Source organism: Humulus lupulus, chromosome 3, assembly GCF_963169125.1.
Source record: "Humulus lupulus chromosome 3, drHumLupu1.1, whole genome shotgun sequence".
In the NCBI taxonomy this organism is placed as follows: domain Eukaryota; kingdom Viridiplantae; phylum Streptophyta; class Magnoliopsida; order Rosales; family Cannabaceae; genus Humulus; species Humulus lupulus.
This window is the reverse complement of record NC_084795.1, coordinates 109246713-109255805: the sequence shown is the minus strand read 5'-3', so window position 1 is coordinate 109255805 and position 9093 is coordinate 109246713. Positions and strand designations below refer to the sequence as shown.

General features: G+C 31.7%; 1 pseudogene; it reads left to right on the top strand.

The window, feature by feature from the left end:
* The first annotated feature begins 2347 nt into the window (after positions 1–2347).
* LOC133824921 (protein NSP-INTERACTING KINASE 2-like) lies at positions 2348–5718 on the top strand (annotated as a pseudogene).
* Positions 5719–9093: the final 3375 nt, after the last annotated feature.

Sequence of the window (9093 nt, the reverse complement as noted above, 5' to 3'; positions counted from 1 at the left end):
GTTGAGTCTTTGGAGACCTTGAATTTGATTGATTTACTTGTGGCTTTTTTTATTGATGCTATACATGTTTAATGAAATAGTTAAATCCTTTTGTAAGGTACTTCTTTGATCACTCTGATTACAATGTGATTGAATCCTACATTACTTTGTTTTTTTTTTCACTATTAATGGCAACTATGGGGAATTGTATTGCATGGAGATACTCTTTAAATCTCCATAGAGTTATCTGTGTTTTTTTCTCGTCTGTATTTTAAATTCTTTCATCTCCCTTTATGGGCTTATTTTTCTTGTTGTATTGCCTCCTAGTGGTCGAACTCTATTGGATGGAGATACTATTTAATATTTTATTGCCTAATTGTGAATTGAAATATATATATTGGAATAATATATGCGTTGTGGCTATTAACAATCGTTGTTGTGTCTCTAGTTAGTTTTTAGGTTTTTATATTTTATTAAGTTTTTTTACTTATATTTCTATTTGATAGTTTTATTTATGTATAATTTATGCGTTTATATTTATATGAATATTATGCACTTGTGAAAATGGTAAATCAATGTATTTTATTGATAGATATTTTAAGAGCTTCTATTATTAGACATAGAGCCTGATTTGATGTTATAGTGCTTGTAGTCTCTTCTAGTTTTGTACAAGTTAAACGTTGTCAAATAACCTTTCATATTCGTATAATAAACATTCCACTAGAAACCAAAATAATCATACTACCAAATCATACGCATCAAAACCAATACAAACAATTTTTTTATCTCTCCCCACTTAAATGAGTCAAATAACAACAATATCAATTTTTTTTATTTAAACTAATAACATACAACAATTGAGAATTGATGCATTTATATAAGTAAATATCATCACCAATAACTAAATAGAAATCATTTTCTTGTAAATGGAACCAAGCCACTTGATAAATATAGTTTATTCTTGGAATTCGATTCTTTTTGACATTTTTTTGCAGAAATAATTCTTTTATCATTAGAATAAGCAAAAGCCCTTAAATAAGCTTTTTCTGCAGTTTATCTTTACTGGTTTGAGCAGAAATTAGTCACCATGTACATAACAACACATTAGAAACACTATATTGAGGAAGTTATCTTACTGTTTTTCCCTGTTTTGAATATTTCTTGCTTAATTGAGGAAGTTTTAATGTTCACCATGTTCATGACTAGAATTTTCATGTATTAATGATCTTGTCGTTACTAAGAGGTTTGATGAGTCCTTGGGACTTTTTCTTTTGCATGTTCATTTCTTTTTAAACTTAAATATAATGGACATGTTCACAATGATTAATTGATATTGGGTTTTACTTTTCTAATATTATACGAAGACCCCCATAATTTTATGAGTATCTTTCTGTAATGCATTAAAACTTTTTATTTTAATAATGTCTTATGTTATAGCTTCACTGATTTTTGCTTGAATATAACTTGTTTCTTATCTAAAGTAAAAAAATCATAAACATACCCTAGGGACTTTCCATTTTCCTGTACTGTTTTCTAATTATTTATTTACAATGAATATAATTTTGGAATTTTTATAATGGAATTTACTATTATGTGTAAATTATAAGTCTTATGTTGTCTACTCCATAGGGGATCTGGTGAATGCTTTTGTAGCCATTTCTTTGGGTGCACCAATAGGTATGCCACTTGCAAGCTTGGCATGCTATTCTTGTTTAGGTATGCCACTTTCTGTATTTTTTTTCTTTATTTTTTTAGACCACTTGCTGTTTTTTTCTTCTTTAATAAATATTGATATCAAAGATTAATTTCCATTACTGCAGCTATTTTGTGGAGGACTAGCTAGACCCACAATTTCCATTATATTGTGTTTATTTACATGATTTTAATGAATTTTTTTTGTAACAATAGAATAGTTTATAATCCAATACCCATGTTTCCTTAATAGAAGTTGCTTAGTTTTATTTTCACTGCTAATGATTGTGATTTTATATTGTGGAATAGATTAAAATTTTAGTTCTACTTTGGTATAATATGACACATATTCATAATATAGCCACAATTTTGTGTGATTTTGAATTAAAATCTTGTAAACTTGGGTTTCTAAAAGTTTGGAGAATGATGGTGAAAACTCATGTATATTGTATGTTGTAACCCAGTGTTTTTTCTCTCTAATTTTCTCCCTTTCACCTTTGAATTTATTTTCACTGCTAATGATTGTGATTTTGTATTGTGGAATAGATTAAAATTTTAGTTCTACTTTGGTATAATATGACACATATTTAGAATATAGCCACAATTTTGTGTAATTTTGAATTAAAAACTTATAAACTTGGGGTTCTACAAGTTTGGAGAATGATGCTGAAAACTCATGTATATTGTATGTTGTAACCCAGTGTTTTTTCTCTCTAATTTTCTCCCTTTCACCTCTAAATTTATTTTCACTACTAATGATTGTGATTTTGTATTGTGGAATAGATTAAAATTTTGGTTCTAATTTGGTATAATATGATACATTCAGAATATAGCCACAATTTTGAGTGATTTTGAATTACAAACTTGTAAACTTGGGGTTCTAAAAGTTTGGAGAATGATGCTGAAAACTCATGTATATTGTATATTGTAACCCAGTGTTTTTTCTCTCCAATTTTCTCCCTTTCACCTCTGAATTTATCTGTTTGTTTGTGGAAATATCACTACTTCTTGGCCTTTTCTTTTTTAATAGGCTCATAATACCGAGCTAGAAGATGAACCTCCAACAAAAAGACGACTTTCATCAGCCTTTGTCAAGGTATAAAGAAGAAAGTCTTGTGTTGTGCTTTAGAATTATGCTGCTGAATCTTTTTTTCATTTTCATTAATCTTTATGTATCGATAAAGTTCTTTAGGTATCACAAATCTGAAAATAGTAATGTTGAGCGTTCTAGAGTTGCTCGGGGATTGAGTGAGATCAGTTTCTTAATTTGAGAAAGATTAAATTTCATATCTTGTTAGATGCAACTTATGTCTGTTCTTGATTATCTGAATTCAGGGCATAACACTAAATATTTTGATACTTTTTGTATTTAAATATAATACATAGTACTTTTAAATATCATACAATTGGTAGACACATACTTTATAAGTTTAGATACTCAGTTCTAGAATAACATATTAATAAGGGAAAGAAAAAAAAGTTTCACTCTTTGGTTATTACTCTTGGTAAAGAAAATTTCCATTCTGCGATTGTCTATCTATTCTTTTCCTGAATTTTCATTTGTTTGTCTTTTCTCTTATAGTACCTTGTGTATTTAATTCTAGTTCCTATACAATATTATTTGGTTCAGTAGTATATTTTCTTGGCTATGCCACCTATAAAGTCAAAATCTTTCATAGATGCATTCTGAGATTTTGTGATAGGTTCCAGTTTCCACTACAAAGGCTTATATAAAATTTCTTTCTGATGGATTTATGTCTCAACTTGTGATTAAACTACATAACATATTGATTTGGATATAAATAATTGTCAAAAGTTCTTGATCCATGCAGCTGGAATATGGTCACTTGCTCTCCTGATGGTTTGGTCATTAGTCTGTAAGTAAATTCATGGCGAGAAACACCAAATTTTAGCTTATATCAGAAAAATTTGAGCTTATATGTCACACACAAATTTGAGACTTGAAACTTTAAGATTTTTTCTAAGTAGTTGGGAATGGTTTTTGGTGCTACAGAGGAACTCCAAGCCAGAACTTATCAGGCATCCTTTCTGCAAGCATAAGAAACTTAACAAATCTCCGGAGTGTGTAAGTGGAAAAATCAGTGCTGTCATTCTCATTTTGTTTGTCTTCATAATTTGTTTGCTGCTGACCCTTTATTTATTTGTTTATTATTATTATTTCTCTGTCTGCAGATTATTACAGAGCAATAATATAACAAGTCCTATCCACTCTAAGATTGGGAGGCTCCAAAAGCTTGACACACTTGATCTTTCTAATAACAACTTCAACAGTCAAATTCCCAACACTTTATCACACTTAAAGAGTCTTCAATACCTGTATGTAAACTCTGTTGATTAATTTTGAGTTAAACATTTTCATGTTAAGTTTGATGGTAATTACATGATTTGGAACTGGATCAGGTGACTGGACAATAACACTTTGAGTGGAGCAATTCCTGCATCTTTGGCTAACATGACATAGCTTGCCTTCCTGTAATTCTTTTCAACTTTTAGCATTTTAATACTACTTGTTATCAAGGCTCCATCACAAGTTGAATAGTTTATAAAAAGGTTTTATGGGATATTTTTTAATGGTCTAGGGACCTGTCATACAACAATCTAAGTGGTCCAGTACCAAGGTTGACTGCCAAGACCTTCAAGTAAGTCATTTTCTATATTGTAATTGTTGTTGTTGTTATTAAGATAGATTATTTGAGAGATTATCATTAAATAACATGTTACAACTTCTCTAATTTGCTTCTTTATGCCACTTTTGAAGATGCTCAAACTGCATGGAGACCCAAAAACCATAAAATTGCTTTAGCCTTTGCTTCAAGCCTGGGCTGCATTTGTCTACTAATTCGTGGGTTTGGTTTCCTTCTTTGGTGGAGGTACAGACACAACCAGCAAATTTTCTTTGACGTCAACAGTTAGTAAACCTAACTCATTTTTTAAGAAATATCATTAAAAAAGAAACAGAAGAAGAAGAGATTAACAGTTGTAGGCTTTAAAAAATTTCAGAGCAACATCATGAGGAGGTTTGCCTTGGAAACCTGAAGATATTTCAATTTAGAGAGCTTTAGATGGCAACAAACAACTTCAGTAGCAAGTACTTGGTTGGAAAAGGTGGTTTTGGAAATGTCTACAAAGGCTGTCTCAGAGATGGTACAGTAGTAGCAGTTAAAAAGCTTAAAGATGGTAATGCCATTGGTGGTGAGATTCAATTCCAAACTGAAGTTGAGATGATTAGTCTGGCAGTTCACATGAATCGTCTTCAGCTTTACAGGTTTTGTATGACGGCCTCTAAGAGGCTCTTAGTTTACCCCTATATGTCAAACAACAGTGTTGCCTCCCGCCTCAAAGGTAAGCTGGCCTGTGATGTTCTATTTTTTTTATCAAATTTATCTTATGATATTTTGCCAAAGCACTACTATCAAGAAATATAGGTTTTCATCACTAGTATCTTATTGGAAATAGATATTTCTACTTTGGTTTCTAAGCTCATAATTTGTAATCATTCTATCATTTTTATCAAGTAGACATCTCTATTGAAATGCCATTGATTGCCAAACCACTGCATATTGGCAACTTTAAGTCTTGGAATCTTTTCATATTCTCTATGAAATTAGGCACTCATGATAATTATCATGCAATCAAGGGAAACCATCCATGACAATTGTTGATTCATTTTTTTTAGTAGTTCTATTTGTTCTATTTTACAGTTCACTGTCAGGTATGAGTTTGAGTATTAATCATTTAATTTCTTATGTAGTTGAGCAAGCTGATGTCACAATGGAAACAAGAGCATAATGAATCAACTTTTTTTATGTACTCTTTTAGTTCACTATTAACTTTAAGTTGAAGCATTAATTATTTAAATTTTGTTGTAGCTAAGCATATGGACTCACAACAAAGACAAGTGCACAAAGGATGATGAATTGAAGGATGGAGCAAGTTTCATGCATGATTTACTTTTGTGTATCTTGTAATGTTTCTGTTTTTCATTTTTGAAGTAAAAAATGTTCAAGATTATAAAACTTTATTGTGTTATGCTTTCAAACTTAAGTTAGAACTAAGATCTCATGAAGTAGACACATTCATGGTTTGAATTAGTTATTGTTTAATGTAATACTTATGGTTTATCAATTTATTGAGAATTACATTTTATGATTAATTTTGATTTTTTTTATCAAAATACAACAATGAAAATCTTTTAATTAAAAAAACCTTATAAGTATACCTATAAAAATAAAATTTAAAATATATTATCCACACTAAAGTAACAAAATTTTATTACTAGACTTTTAATATGTTATGATTTAGAAACATATTATAAGCATAACAAATCGTTATGATTTATATAATATAACAAACTATAAACACTATCAAAATAATCAAATGTAACAGTGGAAAAGTGTTATGCAAAAATTATAAGATTAAACGTCAAATTTATAATCAAATACTCTAACTAAATGTTATTATTTGAATATTATAGCAACTAAAAATGTGTTATTGAATAGTTTAAGATAACATCGAACATAACATCTGAATATTGTTATAGAAAAGACAGGACTTTTAATAACAAGGGCATGTTAGCGTTTTTAGAAGCGTTATCAATACTCTCGGTTAGCAGTTTTTAAGTGTTATGAATACTGTTTTTTCTTATAGTGTGGTTTTCTGATAGTTTTAGATTCTCTCTAAATACAAGTCATTTTCTGAGCCTCTTTGTTATTTTCTCTTCTTCTCTCTATATCTATCTCATGTGTTGAGAATTTCCCACACTAGTCTAGGTGGTTCTAAGGATACATTGGAAGATTGTGAAGAAAATAGAATATCGGTTCAGTTTCTTGATAATACTCTGCGACAGAGAGGATACAAGAGTTAGAGAAACTAAAGGAAGGACTGTTTCATTCCGCTGCATATACAGTAAGTATTCTATTCTTTGTTTCTCTTTGAATTCAATTTTAGAAACATGTTTTAGGCTATCTCGTATTAATTTGTTTAATATTAGATATACATGAAAATAAATAAAGATCATGTATAAGCTAATCCAACATATGTATGGTTATTGATGAGGCATGTTGAGTGCTCTATATGTGGACATTGATTGCATATTAAATGCTTAGCAATCTTGCTTATCTGTGAATGGTACTGACTTATTAGTTAGAATCGGCAATGGTGCCAGTATTGACTGTGAAGCTGTGACTTATTAGTCAAGTTCGGCAGTATTACTGAGCACTAGTCATATGGTATTGGCTATGAGTCAAGAACTGTATTAGCATGTTTAACGCAAGTCAAAAAGATTAGATGTAATCGACGTAAGCATGAAATACTTGACCGACCTTAAGTTTGATGAAAACAAAAGCGCTTGTCTAGTCTAAATGATAGTTACATAGAGTCGGGGCCAGAAGGCCCAGATGACTGCATTGTCACATGGATAAGGGTGCGGAGCCCAAGTTTGTGACTCCATAGTCACTTATCTGGTTTAAGTTCGTGACTTACTCATCAGTCACATATCTAATTCAAGTTCGTGACTCCATAGTCACTTATCTGGTTTAAGTTCGTGACTTACTCATCAGTCACTTATCTGATTCAAGTTCGTGACTCCATAGTCACTTATCTGGTTTAAGTTCGTGACTTACTCATTAGTCACTTATTTAATTAGGGCTACACACTCCAGCACGATTATTAGAATCTCGATACCATCTGATTAGGGCTACACACCCCAGCATGATTATTAGAATCTCGATATTATCTTATTAGGGCTACAAGCCCAGTATGATTATCATAATCATCAATTGATATTGAATACATGCAGTAATGAGTTTTCTTGTTGAGCCTTGGCTCACGGGTGCTATGTGGTGCAGGTAAAGGAAAAGAAAAGCTCACCCAACCTTGAGTGGAGAGCTTAGGTGGCGATGTGTACATATACGGCCGCTTGACCACCATGACCAAGGTGTTTCTCAGAGGAACTAGGGATTAACCCTATTTTTGCCGCTTAGGTCGGCGGGTTGTAATTTTTACACTATAATGATCATTTTGATTGTAAATAACTTGTAAATGTTTTATCATGTACAGTTTTATGTTTTAAATAAAATATATCATTTCCTTTTGATTGAGATTGTTCACCTTAGCCTATTAATAACACCTAGATGCACGTTTATAACCAAATGACTCATTTAGTGAGTTAAGCACGGTTTAAAGTTCACAGTAATGGTCTTGGAGTAACCAGGGCGTTACATTGATAGTGTCCAGTTATATTATCATGGATGTATTCCATTCTTCGCTTTACTTGAAACTTGATAGTGTCATACTTGCGATTTCCTATGATGCATCTCATCCATTAAATACGTTCATTCACAACAAACATATTTCGGGAAGCTGATATCCACTCATCTCTGTCGTTTACATCATCTATATGAGCCCTTGAGATCCCACTGCTCTCATCGAGAAGTTTCTTTCTAGAAGTCCTAATTACTAGAGGCATACTTTCTACACATCAATTACAAAACTACAAAATTTAAAAGTAGGAAAGAATATAGATAACATTTAGAGCAAGTACTTACGACGCGGTGAGGTGAGATTTTCCTGTCTTTAGCATGTATGGGGAGGGTCATTGGAAACATGGACAACCTGTCTCTGATACCATTTGTAAAACGCCCTAATCTAATACTTTGTAAAAAAATTACATGCTCATAAACTTATAGAAGAAAGCCACTTATTATATGAAAATCCCAGTGAGGCCTTGCTAAAATATGCAAGTTGGGCCCAACAGTTTAAAAAGAAAATAATAGTTTTATGCAATGTTTTTAAAAATAATTAGAGTTCAAGTCCCACTGATAAGTTCTGAAAAGTTAAAAATAGACATAACATTATTCTTTAGAAATTGGCGTTAAGCTGATCGTTTTCTCGCTCAAAGGGTACCCCCACACCATACACACCCTAATGTTGGAACTTCCCACATCACCACACGTGCCAAGAGAAATCCTATTTGCTACCTGGAAGGGAAAGAAAGGGGGTGAGCTAAAAGCCCAGTAAGGAAGTACAAATATCACACAAGTAAACACAGCAAAACATATTCACATCCATACATCGTTACACATCATACTTAACTTCATGATCATACGTCATCATCATAAACATCATCATCATAGGCATTATCATCATAAACATCATCATCATAAACATTATCATCATAAGCATCATCATCATATCTTTGTGAACATGGCCCACTATCTTGTCCATTTCACATCTTGAGGCAAGTAGGAACTCTTGAACAACCTCGGTGTGTCCGCCCTATGAGTTACGTCTTTATATCCTTAGTAACTCGGGCTACATCTTCACATCCTTAGTAACCTCTTTGTTGTGTCGCATCCATCACACTAAAAACCATTACATATCATACAGCATTCAAATCACATA